The 26,040-nt window shown below is 39.7% G+C and overlaps 1 long non-coding RNA gene across 1 annotated transcript; it reads left to right on the top strand.

Annotated features, from left to right (window-relative positions):
• The first annotated feature begins 788 nt into the window (after positions 1-788).
• LOC120518472 lies at positions 789-10,941 on the top strand. The gene is made up of 3 exons (XR_005631241.1): positions 789-837; positions 6,865-7,012; positions 10,618-10,941. It is a non-coding gene; the product is annotated as an uncharacterized LOC120518472 (long non-coding RNA).
• The last annotated feature ends 15,099 nt before the right edge of the window (positions 10,942-26,040 follow it).

Genomic DNA, 26,040 nt, shown 5'->3' with positions numbered 1-26,040 from the left:
CCGACAGTGAGATGAATCGCGTTGCCGTCGTCGTCGAAGAACTCCAGGCACTCGACAAACAGATTCAGAAACTCCTGTCCAGACGAAGGTACCTCAGAGACTTGAAGGCTCGGCTGCTGGACAAACCACACTCAACAACTGAAGTCGGCGTAACATCTACCCCACCTCTCAAGTAAGCTTCACCCCCGCGCCTCGTAGGAGCAACGACAACGCTGATGAAGACCTCGACGGGTTTCAGCTTTGCAGGCGGGGGTTCAAGGCTAGAACACCTCCATCGGCACAGGCAAGCATCTCAATCCAGAACCGATTCGACCCTCTCCGCGTCCCCCGTCTGCCTTCAACCCCGGGTGATGTAATCGTGGTAGGTGATTCGATTGTACGAAACCTGAATATCACGTGCCCTAATCGAAAATCCCTTTTTTCTTGTTTTCCCGGTGCTCGAGTTCGAGATATGATGAGGCGGGCACGCCGACCTTCTACGAGAAGCACAAGAGGGCAATTGGATCCATTATTCTACACGCCGGCGTAAACAACATAAGACACCGAGAGTTGGAGGTTCTCAAGTCTGACTTTGCAGCACTAGTTGAAGACACGAAGGAGAGGACCCCATCTGCAAAAATCTTCATCTCGGGTCCACTACCTCTCGTCAAACGATCGAATGAATACTACAGTCGTCTACTGGGTTTAAACAACTGGCTGAGAGGCTTCTGCGAGATTCAAGACATCGGGTTTATAGACAACTGGGATCTTTTTTGGGAAAGGCCACGCTTCTTCAAGCGGGATGGACTGCATCCGAATAGATTTGGCGCCCGGGTCCTCTCCGAAAACATCGCTAAGGTAATTCGTCTATCTTGACTGTCTACTTCTACTTTTAACCCCTTCCGTAATGCTACTGCTTTGATAGGACATAATGGCTTAACAGAGTCTTCCGTTAAAGTGCACAACATTAATAATCTAATAACCAATCTTAATGCAAGTAAAAAATCTAGGCAGTGCGGCATAAACACCAATAATTTAATTGAAATTACTACTTCAGATCAACAATGCATTAAGACTATAAAAACGGATTCTAGATTATATAAAAAATACACACAGAGCGGCGTTAACAAAAATAACTTAATCTTTGTTCCGATTACCAATAACATGCATAAAATTCAGCTCTGCCCTTCAGAAACATTAAATATGGCACTATTAAATGTTAGAGCTTTAACTAACAAGACATTTTTTATAAACGATCTTATTAGTGATAGAAACATTGATTTTATTGCACTAAGTGAAACATGGCTTAACTCAAACGGCGCGGCTGTTTTAATCGAATCTGCGCCTCCGGACTACAGTTTTACTTGTGCAGACCGCCAGGGGAAAAAGGGAGGCAGATTGGCAAACATTTACTTGAGCCGATTAAAATGTAAAGATGTTAGTTTTGGTAAATTTAAGTCCTTTGAGTATCTCGCCGTTGTTATTCATGGAGATGCTCACGTTCTAGTATTATCCATTGTGAACCTCGCCCCGGACACAGACAGGCAGACACGTTAATGTCACCCACAATCACTGGTTTATTTTCCATCTCTTTTACAATTCAGCTCACCAAACCCCCCTCAGTCCAGGCCACTCCAATGCCTTCTCTTTTCTTCTTCTCTTTTTCTCTCACTTTCTCTCTCTCTCTCTTTTCTTCTGACCGCCTCCTTCCTCCTCCAGACGTTGCCACTCTTCCACCCGACTCTTGTCAATGACTGGAGGGAGGCGGCCCCTTTATAGGAACCCGGATGGACTCCAGCTGCTTCCCGGCAATCTCCCGCAGACACACCCCCTTGTGGCGGAAGTGCCGGCTGCGCACCCGGAAGCCGTCCGGGTGTTCCCTGTCGTCTTCCCCCCGGCACTTCCTGATGTGGCGGTAGTGCCGGCTCCTGGGATAATCAGGCACTTGGGCGCCGCCTGGCGGTGGCCATGGGTCCCTACAGGGCTGGGCTTCCAAGCCCTCTACCCGAGGCCTCCAGTATAACCAGGACGGACGCCCCCTCTCGGTCTGGAGGAGGCACAAGCCCTCCTCTGGTCCTCCTGGGCGTCCTGGCTGGGGACCACACCATGTATAGACCTCCTAAATATAACGCGTCTTTCCTTGAGGAACTCTCTGACTTAATGTCAATTTTAATTACAAACTATGACACACTCTTAATAGTCGGCGACTTTAACTTTCATATTGACAATCAGTGTGACCAAAAGTAAAAGAATTCATGAACCTCCTGGACTCTTTTGATTTGAGCCAGCTCGTTAATCAGCCTACACATAAAGCAGGTCATACGTTAGACTTAGTGATTGCTAAAGGACTTAAAGTTGATTTAAAGCAGGTCATTGATATTGGTCTATCAGACCATTTCCTTCTACTATTTAATATAGAAATAAAGATAGAAAACACTCATGAGAAGCATTTTGTTAAAAAACGCTTCTTTGACTCATCAGCAGCTTTAAAACTTACAAACATTCTAGGCAATCAGTCCGTTTATAATGCTAACTATAATAGCAAGGATAATGTAAATAGTAAAGTGGAAAACTTTAATTCTAAAGTAAGAGTTGCTGTTGACATAGTTGCACCTGAAAAGACAGTTAAAAATCTTCTAGTATTGTTATTCCATGGAAGACCCAAAGAGTGTCTGATTTAAAAAGAACATGTCGTAGAGCTGAGCGTAAATGGAGGAAAACTAAACTAACTATCCATTATGAGATATTGAAGGTTAAAATAACAGAATACAATAACACAGTCCGCCTTGAGAGGCGCTGCTATTTCTCTAATATTATAAATAACAATGCTAGTAATCCCAGAGTCTTATTTTCTACAATTGATCATCTGTTAAACCCAGGTAACACAAAGGAATGCCCCCAGAATACTTCCAGTGAAACCTGTGAGAACATTGCTGTATTTTTCAATCAAAAAATTAATGATATTAGAGATAACATAGTATATCTCCCCAACACTGCAGAACCTCCAAAGCCCCGTACTCCATTATAAACAAATTAAATGCTTTCACCAGGATAGATTTACCTGAATTACATAGTATAATCTCTCAACTGAAACCCTCCACCTCGTCCTTGATCCAATACCAACCAGGTTTTTCAAAGAAATATCAGGCGTGCTAATTGACAATATTCTGGACATAGTTAATTGTCATTAGATACGGGGTCTTTCCAGACTGTCTTAAGACTGCTGTAGTTAAACCCCTGCTCAAGAAAAATAATCTTGACCCTCTGCCTTTGAAAATTTTAGACACATCTCTAACCTGCCCTTCTTAAGTAAAATTCTAGAGAAGGCAGTCATTATGCAGTTAAATGACCACCTCAATAAACATGCTATTCTTGATAAATTTCAGTCAGGCTTCAGAACAAATCACAGCACAGAAACTGCACTTGTTAAAGTAGTAAATGACTTGTGGGTAAATGCAGACAGAGGCCATTTATCTGTTCTCATCCTCTTAGATCTGAGTGCTGCATTTGACACCATTGATCACAATATTCTTAGAAATCGCCTTAGTCAATGGGTGGGCCTCTCTGGCAGTGTCTTAAATTGGTTTGAATCCTACCTGGCAGGGAGAAAATTCTTTGTGAGTTGTGGTAATCACATCTCAAAGACACATGATATCCGATATGGTGTTCCACAAGGCTCTATCCTGGGTCCGCTGCTCTTCTCAATCTACATGCTTCCGTTAGGTCAGATTATCTCAGGTTACAACGTGAGCTACCACAGCTATGCTGATGACACACAGCTGTACTTATCAATAGCACCTGATGACTCCGACTCTCTCGATTCACTAACACAATGTCTTACTGGTATTTCTGAATGGATGAATAGTAATTTTCTCAAACTAAATAAAGAGAAAACTGAAATTTTAGTAATTGGCAATAATGGATTCAATGAGGTTATCAGAAATAAACTTGATGCATTAGGATTAAAAGTTAAGACGGAAGTAAAAAACTTAGGGGTAACTGTTGACTGTAATCTGAATTTTAAATCGCATATTCATCAGACCACTAGGACAGCATTTTTTCACTTAAGAAACATAGCAAAAGTTAGACCTCTTATATCATTGAAAGATGCTGAGAAATTAATTCACGCTTTTGTTTTCAGTAGACTAGATTACTGTAACGCACTCCTCTCAGGACTACCCAAAAAAGACATAAATCATTTGCAACGAGTGCAGAATGCAGCTGCTAGAATCCTAACTGGGAAAAGAAAATCCGAACACATTTCTCCAGTTTTGATGTCACTACACTGGTTACCTGTGTCATTCAGGATTGACTTTAAAATACTGCTTATGGTTTATAAAGCCTTAAATAATCTCGCTCCATCTTATATATCGGAATGCCTGACATGTTATATTCCAAATCGTAACCTTAGATCTTCAAATGAGTGTCTCCTTAGAATTCCAAAAGCTAAACTTAAAAGAAGTGGTGAGGCTGCCTTCTGCTGTTATGCACCTAAAATCTGGAATAGCCTGCCAATAGGAATTCACCAGGCAAATACAGTAGAGCACTTTAAAACACTGCTGAAAACACATTACTTTAACATGGCCTTTTATAACTTCACTTTAACTTAATACTGATACTCTGTATGTTGAATTCATCATAATAACTATTCACAGTGGCTCTAAAATCCGTACTGACCCCTACTCTCTCTTCTGTTTCTTTTTCCGGTTTCTTTGTGGTGGTGGCCTGCGCCACCACCACCTACTCAAAGCATCATGATGCACCAACATTGATGGACTGAAAGCCAGAAGTCTACGTGACCATCATCATCAGGTCCTTCCATGAAAACCCTAAATACAAAGAGGACTGTTTGACTTATGTTAGGTAGATTGCCCAGAGGGGACTGGGCGGTCTCGTGGTCTGGAACCCTACAGATTTTTTTTTTTCTCCAGCCTTTGGAGTTTTTTTTTGTTTTTTTTCTGTCCACCCTGGCCATCGGACCTTACTTATTCTATGTTAATTAATGTTGACTTATGTTCATTTTTTATTGTGTCTTCTATTTTTCTATTCTTCATTTTGTAAAGCACTTTGAGCTACATTTTTTTGTATGAAAATGTGCTATATAAATAAATGTTGATTGATTGATTGATTGATTGCCCGACATATACCTTCAGCACCTTTCCTCTGTATCCACACGTTTGAGCCTCTCTTTACTGGTGCTCCCTCTCTTGAACACATTCCCATAAAGCCTGCATCTAAGACTCTATTATTATTTTTGAGACACCTTTGTCAGCTTATGTCCAGTTTCATTCTTCCTGTGTTTTGCAGCTCTCTCTGTGTGTTTACAATGCTTTTTCTCCTCTCCATGTGTCTCATACTTCCTCTTTGAAACTGACCAATCACACCAAAGACAAATTGACAATTCGGATTGTTCCGAGATACTGGACACACCCAAACCTTAGTTTTTATAGTAGATACTAGCTGACCTGGTCTACAAGAAATCAACGGCTATCGATCTAATGTTTAAGTTGAAGCACAGAAGTGTCATGGAACTAAAATGACTTCAACAGAGTGTAACTGCAGTCCACAAGACGTTTGGTGTCACTCATAACACTAACTCACTCCAGGGTGTCATTCTCAACACGTCTATTCCAATGCATAGTAATAAAAAGAATTGCAATTTTCATTCTCACAGAAGGCTATTCAACCAACACAATAACCTAATAAAAGAATTTTTTTAGACAGAAAGAAATGATCCGAAATAAAAAAGCTGATAGAGGATGCACTAATCCCATTGAACCCCATTGGCTGTAACACAGAGGGAAGTATCTAATGGCATGACAGTGACGGTCTCAAATTGTGGATCCTGACAGGACAGTGTTACCTCTTTATAGCTGTTAATAGAATATTTTATTTACATGATTTATTCCTGCTGTCATTTTGCTACTTTAATGATGGCAGTACAGCAGAATGTTTAATGGATGAATACTCATAAGTAAAAACACAAGACGACTGTGCAAACTCCACTGAAATTGGCATGAGACTGTAAACCAAACTGGCTTTTTAAAAAAGCAGCACTAGCTGCCACTGTACCTCTCCGTGTAAAAAATTTGCAAAGAAATAACTGCATCCCTTTAAATAGATAGTAGAAGAGATAGATGAATTAATGGCTGCAACCTTAACACTATTTTCATTTATCATTTGAGAACAACTTGGTTACAGGTCAGTGTTAATGGTCACAGAGCACTGTGAAAGGGAATATCGTCAATACACTTGGGAGACTGAATTGATTATGTTTAGGAAACCGAAGTTAGAGTCCACCGACCACCAGGTTCAACTAGCAACTAGACAGTAGCAAATGGAAAAGTAAGCTAGTGTTGATTGATATCTCACCGAAAATAAGCCAAAGAATCTTCTACTGCTTGGTGGATTGCATGCGTCTTTCTCTAATCATGTGCAGAACCTTATAATGAGGAAGTCAATGGTTGGATGTGGAAAATGCTGACCTATTGATGTTGCATGGATTAAAAGTAGAGAGAGAAAGGCCTTAGACATTGATTAGCTGTCTCACCATACATGAATCCAGTTGCTTCATGTGGGGTGGGTGATGGTGTGCAGGAATCCCTCCCAATAAACACAAGGTCCCTTGATTCCTTTTGACATGCAGACACAAATGGCTCCTGGCAGCATCACCTTGACATGAGCTGACCCATACTGTAATGGGATTGAGGTCTCACCCCTCAAAATGAATGTACATGTCTGCCTGTAATAGCCTAGCAAGGTAACACGGTTGCTGCTCATAATATGAGTCTTTAATTTTCTGGGGCAGCTGCAATGCTTCAGTACATCCCAATTAACAGCTTGAGGTTGCCAGTTGTTTATGGTTTCTTTTCTCTGTTTTTACAGATAACACTACGTTTGCACCCTGTTGATTGTTTAGAAAACTGAAAAGTCATTCTCTGTTTTCATGCCACGCTGGGCTTAAACAATGGTGCTCCTGAATGAAAGATTATTAGCCAAGCCACAAGTAACATTAAATACTGTACCTGCTACGGTAAGTTCAGGGGTTCCATGGCTTGAATCATGCATTTCCTGCTGCTGCCCCCCAATAGCTCCTGTGTTTATCATAGTGCTGTTGCCTAAGCAGGTTTTAGCGCTGTGGCACATGCCAGTTCAAACCTTTAGCCACACTCCTACTTGCAAATTGCATCTCTTGTTGCTAAGTAACAACTTTCACATCAGCTGCTAGCCTGATTAACTCCTGTAATTTGTTGCTAATTAGGAAAAATGTTAAAGCCAGACAGTTCTTAGTGTTACCCAGTCTGTAGCACCTCCAGTAGTTCTCTGTGATTTTGACCAATTGCTTAAAATATCTTGACTACTGTTTTACTTCACCATTGCATGTAGTTTAATGTTCTTTCTGTGTTTTCAAACCTTGCCTGAGTGATCATGTTTCAGATTTCCCATCACTGAAAGTTCAAATGGCATGTCATGCTAGAGGCTTTATACAGATGCCAGTGGCTGTCCCCAACCTTGTCTCTGATATTACATTTGATTATGATCCCAGACAAAATATGACAAAAATACTGGTGGGAGTAAAATATCAAAACAGATCCTATTTTATTTTCACATATTATGACATTTTTTCTGTATCTTGCAAATAACGTCTATTCAGAACAATGGCTCTCATCCTTTATTGTTCCAAGGTCCCTTAGTGTACCACTAGAATATGTGAAGCCCCCCTACACACTTCTTGTACGTTTGCTGCAGTTTTGACAATGGTCCTTCCTCTTGAAGTTACATTTTTTTAAGAAAAGTGTATTTCTTGCTAGTGCTATTAAACTGCCTGTTTTTTAAAAAAAAACATGCTACAAAATTAATAGGGCATTTATAAACAAGCCTGTATGTTTTTTTTTTACTAGTGCCTGAATTTCTTAATCATAACATAAAACAAGTAGGCATTTTTAATTGTTAAATAATAACCAGATATCACCCAAATGCAGGACTGTTCACCACCAATAGTTTTGATAACAACAAAAGCTGCTCACTACTCACTCAGCTTAAGTATTAAGCATAAAATTATTAAGTCCTTCTGAATATATCAAAAAAATCAAAAGTACTTTTCAAAATGCACAAAAAAACATTTTTTTCATAACATAAATTACATGAGCTACTTTTCTCCCCTCTGGAATCATCACTGGAGCATTTCCATCAGCAAAAGCCACATTTAGTTTCAATGAACATACAAATGTGTTTTCATTCCACATACATCAAGCAAGTCAGCAGAAAAGACAAAAAACATTGTGCATGGCGGTGGCAGCGGTCATGTAAGTAATGCAAAGATGGCTAGCCATGACAGGTGTGCAGCTTTCCCTACCATCTCCTTCATGAGTCTGTCACATCTTTGTCACCATGCTACAACACAAAAGTTCTTTATGGCCGTGAGGCTTGTCACCTTCTTTTTAAATATTGTTGTTGGCCATTAAGAGCAACCCATTCCCCTGTTATGTGAGTACATGTTAGTAACTGCACCGCTAAATGAGACTGACCACTAAATCTCAAATTTCTGTGCATGTGTGGTGGGATCCATCTGATCTCTATCCGGACACTATAGATGCATTTTAATACTGGGTGTAAATGTAATCCAGCTAAACTGTATATTGATACAAACCATATAAGAAATTTCCATTAAGGGGGGCGAAAACTAACAATCATCGAAGGACGTTAGTAATGTGTGATGAAGCGGGCCACTTTAAAACAATCCTAGGGTTGGATTTGGGCTAGGGGCAGCTTAAATGTAACACCCCTGCTGTAGCTTAATTATTTTTAGTGATTTAAGTATTTTGACACTATTTTAACAGTAACGCACATATATTTTGGGGCCCTGAAACTATTATGGGGGCGTTATCAGCAATGAGGCCTGGGTAACCACTGTTATCTTTTTCAGTGGAGTTGTTCCATGAAAGATCAACACAAATTTTATTAAATTTTTTAATGTTTAACAATAATTTTTCATTGTATTACACTATTATCTCTCTATTATAAAAGAAAATCTTGAGACAAGACTATTGCCAAGAGATTTTTTAAAGTCTCGCCCTCCTCTCAACCATTTACAGTTAACAGCATACACCCATGGTCTTCTCACCTCTCATTCGTGTGAATGCTTTTGTCAGTCACAGTTCCTACGCTATCAGCTCTTATAAATTTTTATGTTTCCTCACCTATTATGTCCAAATCTTATTGAAGAATTTCATCCCAAAGAGTTATCAGCAGAACACATGAGTACACGGGCAATCCTAGCACTAACGAATTAACATGAAATTGTTGATCGATTACCTGGCAAATTGGTTAAATGCGTATCAATAGACTATGCTGAAACAGTTGGTGTTGATGTTGTGGAAGATGAAAACATCCGCTTCCAATATCCAGTAGAATTTCTACAACCATTAACACTGTACAGTCTTCCACCGGCCAAATTACTGTTGAAAGAAGGATGTATCGTAATGTTATTGCATAATTTACGTATTACGTATGGGCTATGCAATAAGACAAGATTATTTGTATTCAGAATTGGTTGAACCTATTCTGACGTAAAATTTTAACAGGGGACAAGAAAGTTAATGTAGTACATCTTCTGCGGATAACATTAAACACCAAAGAAGATCTTGATATGCAATTCGTATTAAAACGTTTACAGTTTCCTGTTAGAATAACTTTTGCTATTACAATTAACAAATCACAGGGAGAAACATTTGAAAAAGTTGGTTTATTTATTAGTGAGAAAAAAAACGATATTCATTCACAGGCAGTTGTACTTTGCATTGTCACAACGTAAGTCCAAACACAGAATCAAAATTCAATGCGATATTGATGAAAAGTTCTTTCAAAAAATAGTTTTTACTGAAGTTTTACAGTAAATGTGTAAGCTTAAAAAGTACTTGAGTGTTAATTTCAAAGCCAAACAGAACAAAAATGTATAACGCAACAAATACCTCTAATACAATATAAAACCTAATTTTCTTTCAATTTATTACGTTTTACTATTTTTTACTATGTTTAATTACTCACTGTAATGTAAAATAGTTAGTTCTATAATGCATATGTAACAATTCCCATGAAAATAACAATCTGTTTAACTTGTACATCCGCTTCCCCATACGCGATTGGCAGATTTGCGAAGTGGCTACCGCGTAGCACCCACCTTGGGGTTGGTTGAGCAAAGTGAGCAGGGGGCAGAGCCCCCTAGTTATTTTTTTAAAAACTTCTTCTCATGCAGTTTTAAGTGATGTAGACTAAATTTGCTTCTGGCACCCCTTTGTGATTAGGGACCCTGAAGCTTAAGTTTCATTAGTTTCACAGTAGATCCACCCCTGTATTTTATAATTATTCTCAGTCATCTTCTAGCTCCCCTGGAAGTTTACTGGGGTCTCCTAGTGGGTTGTAGAGCTTTTGTTGACAACTATTGCTTATACAATATTCTACTGAGCAGCAACAGGCTAACCAGGCAATAATATGCCATGATGTTATATCCACATTAGTGTATTTTCTCAATTTAATTGTGTATTTGTGTTTTATTGGAGGTGGGGGGGTGGCAGTAGAAGATGTATGGCCAGGCTATACTTCTCTTTCACTTAACTCAATTCACCCATTCATTTGCAGAACCATGAGGAGCTGAAGTTGACTCTGACAGTATCATGCGTAAAGGAAAGAACCCACCCTTGAAACTCCAAGAAGCAATTGACATAACTTACCGGTCTTTGATGGAGAAAATCAGAGCAAAAACAAAGCAGGCAGGAGAGAAGACCATGCAAACTCCACAGTGATGGTGACAAACCCATTCTTCTGCAATCACTATGCCACTCCTTTAGCTCATTTTCGGAGCATTAATAAGGAATAATGGAGCTAATAGCTACCAGTATTTCCAGACACACAACAGTAACAGGCTACTGCTTCACCACCTGAGGCCACAGGTCCGCCACGCCCTCGACCCTCTGCAGTTCACATACCAGGAGAAGATGGGAGCAGAAGATGCCATCATCTATATGCTACACCAATCCTTCTCCCACTTGGACAGAGGCAGTGGTGTTGTAAGTATTATGTTTCTGGACTTCTCTAGCACCTTCAACACCATCCAACCTCTGCTTCCTTAGGGACAAGCTGAGAGAGATGAGAGTAGATTCATACCTGATGGCACAGATTGTGGACTATCTTACAGACAGACCGCAGTATGTGCGTCTTGGGAACTGCAGGTCTGACATTGTAGTCAGCAACACAGGAGCGCCGCAGGGTACTGTACTTTCTCCGGTCCTGTTCAGCCTATATACATTGAATTTCCAATACAACTTGGAGCCCTGCCACGTGCAAAAGTTCACTGACGTCACTGCTATTGTGGGCTGCATCAGGAGTGGGCAGGAGGAGGAATACAGGAAGCTAATTAAAGACTTTGTTAAATGGTGTGACTCAAACCACCTACCACTGAACACCAGCAAAACCAAGGAGCTGGTGGTGGATTTTAGAAGGCCCAGGCCCCTCCTGGATCCCGTGATAATCAGAGGTGACCTATAAATATAAATATAAATACAGACCTATAAATATCTGGGAGTGCAGCTGTATGATAATTTTGGACAGGACTGCCAATACTGATGATGCTCTATGCAAGAGAGGACAGAGCTAACTATACTTCCTTAGAAGACTGGTGTCCTTCAACATCTGCAATAAGATGCTGCAGATGTTCTATCAGACATTTGTGGCGAGTGCCCTCTACTATGCGGTGGTGTGCTGGGGAGGCAGCATAAAGAAGAAGGGCGCCTCACGCCTGGACAAACTGGTGAGGAAGGCAGGCTTTATTGTAGACACGGAGCTGGACAGTTTGACATCAGTGGCAGAGCGACGGGCGCTGAGCAGGCTCCAGTCAATCATGGAGAATCCACTGCATCCACTAAACAGTGTCATCTCCAGGCAGAGGAGTAGCTTCAGTGACAGACTGCTGTCACTGTCCTGCTCCACTGACAAACTGAGGAGATCGTTCCTCCCCCACACTATGCGACTCTTCAATTCCACCCATGGGGGTAAACGTTAACATTATACAAAGTTATTGTCTGTTTTACCTGCATTTTTATCACTCTTTAATATTGTTTTTTATCAGTATGCTGCTGTTGGAGTATGTGAATTTCCCCTTGGGATTAATAAAGTATCTATCTATCTGTAATATAAGAGACTCCAACCTGGTATAACAACCACAGAGCTTTGTTATTATGGGTATTAGACCAGCCTAATACACTCCGAAGAGTTTTATCATTGCAGGTAAGACCGGAGGCAACCAAAATTCCTTAAGGAGGCAGGGGCTTCTCATCTAGCCAATCAGGCAACCAGACAATTTCAAAGCCTGGAAGATGATTTTACTGTGGCTAGCATTACCTTTCTAGCACTTTTATAAATTCTTTATTTAATTTATTCTAACTGGAATATATTTATCAAAAATCCCTGGTTAAATGTCTGTCAATCTGTCAGATCAGCTTTGCACTGATGTACATGGCAACATGCAATAATTACTTAAACAGCCCTCAGATGATGTTCACCATGAGAGATGCTACATAAAGACAAGCTCATTAACAGTTATGTATTTCATTGCAGCAGCTTTTGTTTTGAAGCAGACCACACCACACATTCCCCAAACGTACACGAATGGCACGCCTTTGATTTCATTTTTCTCAAAGGTTAACAAAGAGTCAGTTTACTTTGGGGCTGCACAGTCTTTGAAATAAAAGCTTTCTTTTTAAAAGGGTTGATTTTGGCAAGGCAAGCAGGATTATTCCAGAAACAAGAGAAAGGCTGAACAGGCTGAGGAACCAACTAAAGATTATGTAAAACTATACACAGGCAATTTTCCCTGTTGTCATTAAAATGCTGAAAAAAAATAGTCAGAAAATGAGTAACCTTGCATCTTTCAAGTAACTGTATCCATTAAACTAAGATTTCAAAGGTAAAGCGCATTAGACTGCCTGGAGTATCTGCACCATTCCCATGACAACCAGTCACATGACTTCTCAGAAAAAGCAATATGGACTTTGTGATGTTTTTGAGAACAGATTGCTCTCAGAAAGAGAAATCCCCAGGGCGCATCCTCTGTTATACTCAATCTATTCATCTCCTGACATACAGATTTGTGATTACAGATTAATTTTTTTTCTGAAGCACCAAATGTTTTTATTTTTTTTTTCTTGTTCCTTCAAAATGTACTTTTATTGTACTATTTGACTTATCATATTGCATTCGTGAATTAGGTGGGTATGAAAATGTGTGTATTCACATTATGTACCCTACACAAAACATCTACAGTGGCAGAGAGCAGCAGGACAAAACCACAGTTGTCATGTTCTGTCCAGAGGGACCATTTTTGCTGCTGGTTTTTATTTCCATCCCACTTTTATTATTCAGGTGGCTTTGGTTTTATTATAGGGCTTGTTCATGCTGTCTGTCAAACGTCTCAGAAATATCCTGATATGTACATTGCTTTTCGGGATGGGTAACGCAGATCTGTCTTCATTTATTACAAACCTATGGATGTATTTTCTGAATTTTCTTAAGGTTTCATTTAGATTTTGATTTAATTGCATGTGCATTTGGCACAGTGAAAATCCTCTGACTGCTAGTTTATATTATGCCCAGGCATCTCAATGATAGCTGGAAAATTTAAAGGAAAGCAGACTAGAGAAATAAACTGAAGGTACATATTACAATAAAAATGAACACACTCCTACAGGCCATGACCAATGAAATGAATAGATATTGAAGTTTCTTCTGGATGGGATGTTGCAGAGGTCTGTTGTGTATAACTATTTTAAGGCTGGGCCCCAGTTTTATGTATATGATTCTTACTTTTCTGACATACAAGTTTTCTTTGCTGAGTCATAATTGCTTCATGTTTGCTGTAGGCTATCAACTAAACTACAGGCTATTGTCTTCACTTCAGTGTTTTACATCATTATAGACTTAGGCTTCGGAATGACTCAGAAATTTCTTTTCTATTAACTCTTTCGGGGCTGATGTCGACTTTTGTTGAAATTCAGGGGTAGAAGACAATAATCACCTGTAAACTACAACAAAACTCGTTGTTACGTTGTAGTTTGACTTTCCTTTGCTAGAAGGAAAGTTAGCTTTGTTGATTTCACCTCGATTCCTTGTGCATGCATGATTAGTGAAGTGCAAACAATGTCTAAAATGGCATTGACATCTAACGAGAAACCAAAGTGAATGTGCAAAGGAATGTACTCCGTGGACAGCGTTTTGCGTGTTATCGCTGAATCGGACTCTGGCTTGTCAGACTCCAAAACTGATGGAGATGGAGATCAAAAACGAAAGTGATGTACCAGCATCAGATGATTGTGGTGCTGAACACGTTTGTGTAGCTGATGTCCTACAGCAATGTTCACCTGGGAGGACCACCACTTATGATGACAAGTGGTACAAACCAGATTGCTTCATACTGCGACTGCCACCACTACACACCTGCTCCGCAAAGACAGCCAGCCCACCGCGCATTCCTGCTCGCCATTGAGCCACCCCCACGCAGCTCCTGTTGCCAGAGACACAGACATTTTATGTTAATTTATATGTGAAAACATTGCTTTGTGTGCTTTCAGAAAATTACGTTTTTTTTTTGGTAAAAATATTTAGCCCTTAAAGAGTTAATACATATTTTGTCTTCAGGCTATTAATGCTTACTCTGTCTTTTTATCTTGAATGAATAGTCAATGGTAGCGCTGCTGCCTCGCAGTTAGGAGACCCGGGTTCGCTTCCCGGGTCCTCCCTACGTGGAGTTTGCATGTTCTCCCGTGTCTCGTGGGTTTCCTCCGGGCACTCCGGTTTCCTCCCACAATCCAAAGACATGCAGGTTAGGTGGACTGGCGATTCTAAATTGGCCCTAGTGTGTGCTTGGTGTGTGGGTGTGTTTGTGTGTGTCCTGCGGTGGGTTGGCACCCTGCCCGGGATTGGTTCCTGCCTTGTGCCCTGTGTTGGCTGGGATTGGCTCCAGCAGACCCCCGTGACCCTGTATTCGGATTCAACGGGTTAGACAATGGATGGATGGATGGATGAATAGTCAATTATGGAGAATGATTGACTAAACTGGGTGCATGGCCGTTTATGCCATCCCCACACCTCCTTTTTTTGTGTTACTTTTCTTGCTTATTTAAATCCAGGTTTTCAAAGATCTCAGAGTTTTGGAGTAAAGAATGCTAATACAAGATGGCTGGTTGTACAGTAACATTTAAGAACTGACTATTATATCTAAGAATTATGATGTTGCTTTGTGTTCTGAAAGTTACATTTCTAGTTTCCCTGCATATATATATACGAACTTCTTCTGTGAAACATCGAAAAACCTAAGTTTATTAGAGACTATTCCTAGAATCCATTATTGGGCTCTATATACAGGTAGTCGTCGACTTACGATCATGTTCAATTCCAATGGACAAGTCACAAGTCGATCTGGATGTAAGACAGACCAGTATATGTATTCAAACTTGACCATATGTATAATACTGCATAATAAGCTCAATAAGTCATATTGCTTGTTTTATGTCATTTGTTAAATCATCATTCTTAGCACATTGTGTAGATTTTCTATGTTTTAAAATTTTATTTTATTTCGTTATTACTATTGCAGCATGGGTGCTGAATCTTTAACAGTTTAATGAATTTTTTCTTTGTCTGTGTTGTGTTATGCCATTAATGTGAGCCTCTCCCAGTGTTCATTGCGTTAACTGTGAGAAGATGAGTTTTACTGGTAGAATTTGAGCACTCATAGCTTTTCTGTTTTAAGACTTCAGCCTGCTAATAATAAACACTAACAGATTATAGAGTTCACTGTGGTTTCATTACCCCATTTGTGGCAGCTCACACGAAACGGCACATCATGAGTCACAATGCAGAACCTGCAGAGGTTAACCGGATTCAAACCCAGAGCGCAACAGTAAATCGTGTGTTGTGAACACTGGTTACACTGGGATAGCTTAAAGTCACACATGATCATATTCACTTTCTTTCCTCCCTCAGAATGCTTGATCACCTTTATTTTTGTGTCAAGATCAATTGCCTTTTTTCCAATAATTGTAAGACAAATGTAACTGAACGTAGTTTAAACCACTGCAGATAATAAACTGAGATCGAGAAGAATGAGTCACAGCATACAGAGCTGATGTGGAGATAACGGTGGTTTGCCTGTGAGACACGGTAACAGTTGTAAGTTAATTGGTCATAAGATGCATAGATCGTAAGTCAACAACCACCTGTATATAATGGCAACATTAGATAGCCAAAGAAGAAATCCAGGAAATGGTGAATGCTGGTATGATTGCCCCATAAAGACAATGCTTTGGATCACATAAGTAGTTCCAGCTGGTTCAGCTCGAACTTACGCAGTGGCTACTAGTACATTGCTTTAGCGCCAGAGGCCCAAGAAAAGACTGCTTTAACCTCCAGGTTGTGGTAGTTCGCAATCATGCCTTTTGGACTATGCAATGCCCTGGCCATCTTTGAATGCCTCATGGATTGCTGGCTGGCATTCCACCAACCCACTGCATGGAGTACTTGGATGACATCTTGGTGCATGCCCCTGACTTTGATGGAGCCCTAGCCCACCTAAGGAAAGAGTTTACAACCATCCAGACCACAGGACTTACGGCAAACTCAGCAAAGTGTCAAATGTACGAAGAGAAACCAAGTCTTTGGATCAAGCGGTGCCCACAATGGGTTTATCTACTCACCCAGAAAATATTGCCGGTGTGCATGATTTGCCACAACCCAGAAATGTGCAAGAGCTCAGCAATTTGGCATCTTATTACTGGCGGTTCATGGGAGGATTTTCAGACACAGCAGCACCACTACACAAACTGACCAACCAGGGTAGTGAGTACCAGTGGACACCAGAATGCCAGACTGTGTCCTGTCATATGATGGAGGCCCTTGTCGCTTCACCTGTTTTAGAATTATTAAATAAATTTTTTTGCTATTGGGAGAGTGGGGGGATGGGTCATGAGGTTGCTGGAAAGGGGGATGTGTGGCACTCCTGATATCTTTGCAAAAGGACGAAGGTCCAAGTCTTTGTGAGTCCTGGTGCTTACTGTTTTACTATATGGTTGTGAAACCTGGACATTATCCAGTGACCTGAGACAAAGACTGGACTCCCTTACTACAGTATCTCTTCAAAGAATCCTAGGGTACCTCTTGTTTGACTTTATGTCGAACAAGCAGTTGCTCACGGTATCCCAAATGAGGGACATTACCTACATTGTAAGGGAGCGTCAGTTACGGCACTATGGCCATGTGGTGCAATTCTCTGAGGGTGATCCAGCTTGCAGGATCCTCATTATTGAAGACCCAAGGAGCTGAACCAGGCCAAGGGGATGACTATGTAATACCTGGCTGTGGCAGATAGATGGTCATTTCCAGAGGGTGAGACTGGACTGTGTGTCTGCCTGGGGGGTTGCCAACTGGGATCCCAATCTGTTTTGTAATGTGAAGGGTGCAGTAACTGGTGGGGTACTGCAACAACAACAACAACAACAACATTTATTTATATAGCACATTTTCATACAAACAGTAGCTCAAAGTGCTTACTGGTACAAGGTCCCCAATCTGAGCTGACCGGACCTGGTATTTGATTCTTTGGCAACATTATTTTGACTGTGATTTAGGGTTTAGTTTTGCTTTGATGAAAAAGATTGCTTTGATTTATTGGTTTAAGAACTTACATTGCATGTCTCCAGAATTATTTTTTATCTTCTCGTCATCAATTCAAATTATTTCTGCTAATTTTAGCAGAACACCTGTGCAACTGCCATATTATAAGATCTCTAGTTGATCAAATAATTTTTATATTTTTAGAATCCATCTGTGACGATGTGGGTTCTGGCTCCACGCTCCCATGGCTGTTTGGGAACCCTTGAACCCAACACCGTCGATAATGAAACCGAGTGAGCTAGTCAGTGAAGGCAAATAATTGAGCATCTGAGTAAGGGGATGGTTAGAAGTGAAACAATGCTTTTATTAAAAACAGTCCATCAAAACAAAAGTGTCCACAAATAAATAGTGCAGTGTTTCCAAGTTCAAATAAATAAATAATCCATTAAAAGAACACGTGGAGGTTAAAAATCAATAGAAAAAACAATCCTTTAAAACGAGAGGTAAAATCTTCTTTAGGAAGCAATCTTTAAAACAATAACAAATCCGGTGCATCGTTTCTATTAGCGTCTCATCTGCTTATCCCGTTTGGGCTTAGCAGCAGGCAAGACGCTCTCTGCAGCTGCCCTCCTGAAACACACGCATGAGACTGGAGACCTCCAACCCTGGCTTCGTATGGCACTCATCCCAGTCTCGGAGAACTTGGTTTCCAACCAACGGCCAGGTCGCCCATGTTGGGGATTCCAGAACCAAGTCTCCCGACTTCTGCTGCCTTTCCGCGGCTTCTCTGCGGCCAGTTGCCTTCCTTGGTCACTCCCGCTACCTGATCGCTCAGCGGGAGCGACATCCAACTCAAATGCCTGGGTGTTGGCCTAACACCCAGCTTCCTTACAGCTGCCCTAGATCGTGCGCTCACCACACGCACACAACGCCTGTCCGTCTCTCTTGCACCGCATGCTTCCTCGCTCCCTGTAACCTCCGTCCTCTTTCCTCATCTCTCCGATCGTTTCTTTTTCACCTCCCACAAAACCGACTCACGCTTCTTTTAAAACATGAGGGGCCATCACAGCTGTAGCATTAGCCACGGGAGCAATCACGAATGTGGGCAGTTCCTCACCTGTGCACACGGTGAGAAACGCCCACATCGACGACTGCCCCGCGGCTCGCTACAACAGCGCCCTCACGAAGCCGCCTCGGGTGCGGTGATTATTTAAAAATGGCCTTCGCTCAATGAGCTGTGGACCCATAACACCACATCATCATGCTCTGGAATTGGATGCTAGTATCTATAAATGTCATCTTGCAGCAGTGGATTTAGTTCAGGAGGAATGTCATACATTTTCTTTTATTTTTGCTAGTGATCTTAATGTTTATTACCAACAATGGTTGGATTCTTTCACATTGATCAGCACGCCTTGCTAATTTGGACTTTGGCGACTTTTCTGGTTGGGGCCTATTAGTGCCTGCTTCAACAAATCATTCTATCAATTGCTCAGATCTCTTAATGATGTACCTGGTGTTATTATCGTCAAAGTTTGACCTCCTTTAGAATCTGTGGACCATTCCAGTATTTCATTTAATATTAAAAATAGTTTCTCTGTAGCTAATATAACTTTTTCTGAAAACAGCTCTTAAAGTCTTGAATTAATTGGACATATATTTCTAAGGATATCTCCAATATAAACTGAATGTCTTAGTCTAGGTAGACTTTTTATAACCCAGAGGGAGATTTCTTTGCAGCACAAAAATACAAAAACATGAGGCATTGTTACACAGATTCAAGAAACTAACCCAAGGTCCAACAGCAGACAACCAGCATTATCAGAAGTACGGGCAATCAAGATTATAAGAAAAGCACTTTATACGGTACACAAAATAATAATTCATAATTAAGAAGCATCTCTATAAGTAAAATTAAAAATTCGTAAAGCCCTAGGAATAAAAGTTCTATATTTCAAGAAGAATTCTATATAAAGTCATCAAAACTTCTTAAGATAAAATGACTGCTTAACCTTTGGTGTGACAGGACTATGTCCATTTTAGGGCTGAGACTCAACAAGATTATGAAGCTGGTCAAACTGAACATAATGCTCATCTTTGTTATAATCTTACAGGAATTGATCCACCTCAGAAATGATGGTCCATATTAAAACCTTCTGTTTTAGTTTAGTCTCTAGTTTATTCCTTATTCTTTGTGAAGATAAAAGTGCTGCCTTTTATTCTACTTTAGAAAAGGCAGAACATCTTCCATCTGGTTTTCAGAATAAGCAGTCTGATCAACAGATGGATTTACGTTCTATTTGTTTTCTGCTCCACAGTTGTCTTTTTTTTTTGTTTAAATGTTCAGAAATTAACTATTACCTCCCTCTTAGATCTTGCTCCTTATTGTAGTGTTGATATAAAAAAAACTTTTTCTATTATTTTTAAAGAAAACTGCTGTAGTGGCTCTTAGAATTTCATGGATTTTTAAACGTTTATTTAGCTCTGAATGTTTTCCACTTTGTTGGAGATTAGCTAATGTTTCTACCATTTGTAAAGGTGCCTCATCATCACCCATGCCTTCCAAGTGGTTTTTGAGAAATTTGCTTGCAAGATGCCTACAAGATGCCTCACTTTACGCTTTGCCATCTATGTAGTTTAGCTTTAGGTGCCTGTGATGCCTTCTTCCTTTTGGCTCATAACATTCACTCATCACTAATATCTAGAATTATTTCTTTAAACTTCAGTTCTGCTTTTGATTATGTGAACCATGAGGCTTTATTATACAAATGTGGGATGTCGGGATTGCATTCTGTTCTGTCTTGAGACATTTAACAGACAGACAACAATTGTTTTTGTGAATGAATCCAGCCTTTCCATCTCTGGAGTCTCACAATGCAATGATTCTGCGCCAGTCTTTTTTTTTTTCTCCCATGGCAGATATGTGGTAGAAAAAGGAGAATAGTTTAAACAAATGTTCTGATGATGTAACCCCTTATGTTTCTGTTCTTTCTCTTTGGCCAGGTAAATGAGCATGGATTTGTGTCAAATATCAGACTGGAGGATGAGCTGGAAATCACTTTGAATCCTAAAAAATATCATTCATTCTGTCAATAAAAGCAGGCGTATAACTTTGAATCTTTGTCATCCACCGTTTTTTCTTAATTGTCCCCAGCTTAACATGTCTTTCATCAGGTGTGGTCATTGATAGTAAGCTCACTGTTTACGAACATCTGTTTTTTATCTGAATCCATTCCATAGAAAACGGGTTTACTTTGTAAATTTTGTAATATCACTGGTAATAACTATTCAGTTCTCAGATCATCTATTATACCTACAGTATGTTTGAACATTGTACTTGGATTTCTGCTACAATCTGAGACTATTCAACAGAGTTATCAACAAAATTAAGTTTTTATTACTTAATCTAACAATGAACTTTTCCAGACTGTTGCTTCTCTCTCTTTTTACTTGGAGTTTATTAAAATTTGGACATCCTTTGCATTCAGCACTGTCTGCTCCTTTTAGTGTAGTTAGATGTGCTAGGCGTTCAGCTGATAGCAGAAATTGCAGAGCATTCTTGGAGGTCAGGAGTAACACAAGTTCTTCGTACACTAATTTTGAGTATGTGTCGAATGATCCTCAAAATTATGTAGTGTTCGCTTCAAATATTGTGTCTTTTAAATTAAACCTTTAACAGGTTTTTGTGGCTTAAATTATAATCCTTGTTTGTATTTTTTCATAATACGTTATGATGTTTGTACTTGTTCTTTACAGCATATTTTTCCATTACTATAATTTTTACATATTGAATCTGCACTTTTGATCATTTTGAGGAGTTTCCACTCATTTTGTCTTCTTTTTTTATGGCTGTTGTTTCCCTCTGAGACCTGTGCGGTCTTACGATTTTTCCCTTCTGGTAGGAAACTCTCTGTACGATGTTCTGCCAAGTAGGGTGCCATAACTTAACTAGCCTACCAGACTAAGAGAACCACAGCTAGGCATACATTATAAAATTGAATCAGACCCCCAGTCCACTAGTTGGCAGCAGACATACCCTACTGCTGTCGTCCAGACTCCTTCAAAGGCACCTGAAAAATGCAACAGTGAGGTGTATTATGAGGTATGGAGCAACCCAGAAGTAATCTGCAGCAGAATAGAAAAATGAGGTCTGTAGAATTCCCAAGTCTGGGCTTATAAAAGTCTGCCTATGGTGTGTTAAGGTAGCAAAGGGCAGGAATTACTTGGCAGACATGAAGAGGAGGCTGGAGTACTGAGAAAGGAAAGGATAACCTCTGAGCCAAGCACAGAGTGTTAGCTGGAATAGAACAGAAGGTGTTAGGGAGGGCTTTTATTATTTTTATTGTGTGCATTACTACAGTCACTCTTTCTGTGTAACCCTTCCTTGTACAGTATATGTTGAATTTTATAATAAACTAGGGGGGTTCATCAGTTACTTCACCAAACAACAAATATTTTAATTCTCATGAATTAGGTCTCTACATTGGGAAGAACTTTTCCCTGATGGCAACACAAATTAGACGATCTACAAGTCTCCGACTTAAAGTTTAAAGCCAAACAATATCTATATACTTCTGTCATATCACCTATGTTCATATATTCAATCTCTTTTCACTGTTCCATTATTTCCCTGAGTAATAATTTCCATTTGTTAGCGCTTATGTGACCTTTACTATCAGTTTTTTGAGAGTTTCGAATTTTAGTACTTTCATTATCTCTAACCTGCCCTGCATGTGTATCGCCCCAACGTTTTTGAACCTCTTTATGATGTTCTACTTTGTCTTCTACTCCTTGTCTTTTATTTCCGACCCCACTTGAGAGCTGAGAGCGCAGGAACTGTGTCTGACAATAGCATTCACAAGAATAAGAAGTGAGTGGACTGTGGGCACGCCAGCCACTTTGCATCTCTGCCGCTCGCATATGTGGATTTCATTTTCAACAAACAACAAATCTTTTAATTCTTGCAGATAGGCCTCTTCATTGGGAAGAAACACTACTTATCTAATTATCTCTCACAGGAGTTCATCTCCAAGAAAGCCTCGTCCCAGGATTTCCTTTTATAGTAGAGAGACATCATTCTAATTACTCCTCTAGGCTTTACTACATAAGGTGACTTTCTCAGTGGACCTTCAACTGGTTTTACTTGTAAATGTTAAACATATACTTTGGTGCCATTTCTTATCCAAAATGAAAAGAGTAGTAACAAATAGATTAATTAAGTAAATAACTTAATTAAAGCCAGGATAGACCCTTAAGGTTCCAATTGATTGAAAGCAAAACCAGTTGCCAAAGGGCATCTACTGCTTCCTACCCCAAAGAAGAATGATGGAGTCCGAGGACTGCTGTAGTGGACATCAGAATTTATAACAAAGCAGCTGGTCAAGAAGTCTTGTTGTCTTGTCTAATATAACAGAACTTGAGGTATGACTAGATCAAAGCTTGGGTAAACTGGGAAGCAAATTACCAAGATATTATTTGTTACAACTTATTGTGGTTAGTTTATTTTAGGCCTGGGAATCAGTCAAAAAAAAAAAAAATAATAATAACTAATTGCATAATTGTATGGAATTAATTGCGATTAATCGTATCTAACATTAAAACATGCAATCATAAAATAAATAAATCATGAAGTAAATATGCACTAAATCACAAAATTAAATTAGAATCAATACAAATTAATTCTTTAAAATTTAAAGGCATAATTTAAATTTAAACAATGACCTGATACTTGACTTTTTAACAAAATACTACTTGAGTAAGTACAACCTTAATTTGGATGCCTTCCTAAAATGCAAGTTGAAAAGAAGGTAATAAGAAAAGAAGGCCAATGTATTAATTCTCATACTGGTATGGCATACAAGACACAGGACACGTCAAAGTAAAATGAAACAATCTGAATGACTGTAGACTTTGAATGCACTGTTAAAGACTGATTTAATTGAAATAAGCATCTCTTAAATGGGCATAGATTAAAACTTGTGTAAAAACTCAGCAAATGCCATCCTCAATTGTTCATCACCATCAAGAACTTTATTATTATACTCTAAACAAGTGTTTTTCAACAATGAGAGATACCCAGGTGTGCCACATTGAACCACCGGTAAAAGTAGGCAAAGGGTCAAAGCAGCCCACTATATCCTAACTACAGAGTCAGTGGGGTCTGCTGCAGCCAATCCCAGCCAACATAGAGCACAAGGCAGGAAACAAACCCCGGGCAGGGCGCCAGCCCACCGCAGAGTGCTGTGTCTGTAAACACCAAACTACAAGATGCTTGCTTTATTTTTTTTTGCAGCCCCCTGTCTTGTCCCTTCAGTCAGTTTAGCAAGTGTATAAATTTAATATTTTTGTGGTTGGTAGAATTGAGGTGTGCCTTGGGATTTTTTTGGGTTACAAAAAGTGTGCCACCACAGAAAAACGGTTGGAAAACACCTTTGCTCCTGCCACTCTGAAAAAGTACACTGTTGCTGCTGTCAAGCTTAAAAACTGACACCATGGATTACTTCGGTGGTTATGTTGAGTCCCTTGCAATAAATTAGCAAAGTTACTGCAAACTGGAATAATGGATAGGGAAAATCATTACACTTCTGTTTCATAGAATTTTGTCATTATACTAGGGCACTAAGCACTGTGCTTAGTGGCTGTCAGACTGGCAAGTTAAATGCGAAGTACTAGAGGCTTATTTTGGTTTTAATGCTGCTCAAAGGAAACATAATGTGCATTTATGTGATATGAAATTGATTCAATCTTCTTACAGAAACCAAACATGAAAACACAAATGAGAGAGAGCGTAGTTTTTATCTTTGTATTGCTCAAGGACTACCATAAACCCCCCCTTCCACCCACACCCCTCACCTATGTTGGTATGTATAAATTAAAAGAAATGAATAACAGTACCACATAATGACATTTGACCTGGGTTCGCTTCCTGGGTCCTCCCTGCGTGGAGTTTGCATGTTTTTCCTGTGTCTGCGTGGGTTTCCTCCCACAGTCCAAAAACATACAGGTTAGGTGCATTGGCGATTCTAAATTGTCCCTAGTGTGTGCTTGATGTGTGGGTGTGTGTGTGCCCTGTGGTGGGCTGGCGCCCTGCAAGGGGATTTGTTCCTGCTTTGCGCCCTGTGCTGGTTGGGATTGGCTCCAGCAGACCCCCCGTTACCTTTTGTTAGGATATAGCGGGTTGGATAATGGATGGATGGATACTGACATGTGGTAATGTATTGTGAAAAATGTCATTTGAAACTTCTAAATAAAATGTTATTTCTCCAAATTAGTAGTAAGGTAGTTTAAGTATTTGGACCTAGAAAAACTCATCCAATTTATATGAAAAGTAGGAAAAGGTTAGAAAATAATTTCACCAGTATGACTATACAAGCCCCCTCATATCCACCACACTCGTACTGCTTGCATAACTGTACCTTAGGTGAAAGATCTCATAATCATCCACAGAGAGAGAATAAAGGCATTTTTGTTAGAGACACAATGTACATGGCATCATTTTTCAGGTGTACAACATTTACAGCAACCTGCAAGTAAGTGACATGAAACAAATACATTTAAAATAACAGCTTACCATGACACATAGCACAACAACAGAAATTATGAAAATAGGGATTGATTAAGAAAAGAAGAAAGTGGGTTTGGATTAAAGCAAAGTGTCACAACACCAGAAAGGTTTCTTTTATAGGTAAGCAACATTATTATTGATTGAGAAAAAATGACTATTATGTTTCAGTATATTCATATTCAGTATATTGAGTATGATAAAACATAATCTTACAACCCAAAGTATTATTACGAGGTATGGGATGCACAGAAGGAATTATGGACTTGGTTAGAAGCTATTCCATTTGTTTAGAGCATTGCCTCCCCCAGACATCACAAAGACCATAATAAACCACAAAACGTCCAGACAGGCTCTGGCAATAGTAGCAACAGATCTGTTAACCTGTAGTGGCATTAAAACATTAGAACACTTATGAATAAAACACAAAACTCTACCCAATATACAGCAGATCATCAAACTCTGTTCATCTATTACAAAAAAAAACATCAATGGATTATACCATGTCTCTGGATCAACAAAGTAGGCTTTACTGCACCATATAGACTCTTAAAATACCCTAAAAGTACCAGACACCATGCACAACATTGCTGAGATGCCTCACCCTTCCATTTGTATCAAAATAATTAGCAAATTTTGCAAGTGAAAGGAAATTTACCCATAATAAAATTAGACTAGAATGCTCTCGTAGTGGCCTTAGCAAGAAAACGTTTACATACTACAAAATCAACAGTGTAAACGGCTGGAATGGACAAGAAAGAGCCTTACCTTAGCCTTGTAGAATACTGTACAGCACCAATCCCGTTAGCAAGTTCATGTTTACATAACCGCTGCTGATG

Source organism: Polypterus senegalus, chromosome 1 (genome assembly GCF_016835505.1).
Source record: "Polypterus senegalus isolate Bchr_013 chromosome 1, ASM1683550v1, whole genome shotgun sequence".
Lineage (NCBI taxonomy): Eukaryota > Metazoa > Chordata > Cladistia > Polypteriformes > Polypteridae > Polypterus > Polypterus senegalus.
The sequence above is the reverse complement of the archived record's forward strand: the minus strand, read 5'-3'. Positions and strand labels throughout refer to the sequence as shown.